Source organism: Schistocerca gregaria, unplaced genomic scaffold (genome assembly GCF_023897955.1).
Source record: "Schistocerca gregaria isolate iqSchGreg1 unplaced genomic scaffold, iqSchGreg1.2 ptg000698l, whole genome shotgun sequence".
Taxonomy (NCBI): domain Eukaryota; kingdom Metazoa; phylum Arthropoda; class Insecta; order Orthoptera; family Acrididae; genus Schistocerca; species Schistocerca gregaria.
In genome coordinates, this window is record NW_026062077.1 from 928,994 (window position 1) to 929,825 (window position 832).

Sequence of the window (832 nt, forward strand, 5' to 3'; positions counted from 1 at the left end):
TAATTATTGTTTCTATTGTAAACATGACTAGCATTAGTGGTCATGTAAAAACAGTAGCACATATTATGTAGGTCTATTTGCTGAAGAGCTACTCAGGTCAGAAAATTACAACCTATTTGTAGCCCACCTTATTGGTGAAATTACTGTAGCTGTGAAGTTGTCATTTGGAACAGAAGCGCACAATAAAGTATTTTGAGACCAGCAGAAGTGCTTTTTACCAATGTATGTAGGTAGTTCTAACAATTTTTCGTCCAGTGAGTCTTCCACCTAGCTTATGGTTTAACACTATGTAGCAGTGAGATAACAGGTGACCATCGGCATGATTAAATGTTTCTTAAACTAACTGTTTCTGTAAGTTGATAAAATTAACCCTTAAGTAATAAAAATGGTCATGTATATAGTTGCACACTGAAGTCCCAAATTATATTTATAATGCAGTGTTTGTTAATGTTGTAATGTGCCTACGAAACATTTATGGTTGAAATTTACTGTAAAAGATAGATGAATTTAAAAAAAATGCTAATGGTCTTCTTAATTTTGTTGGTTTCATTGTTCCCATCACCTATCACGTATGTGAGAAATATTAGCAGTGAGGCTGTTTTGTTTTTTCGTATGGCATCGAGTAATTACTTCATAGCAAATCCCAGAGGTTAAAAATGTTGTACTGCATGAAAGGCATGGTAATTCTACAGAGCTGCAGTTGCACTACCTTTGAGCTGTGTACATTTTTTAAAATACAAGCAGGTATCAGTTTTATGCTGTAAATGTCTTGGTAAGCTTTCCAGTGGAACAACCAGAAATCTGTGTGCAAATTAACACCATGCAAGCAGTG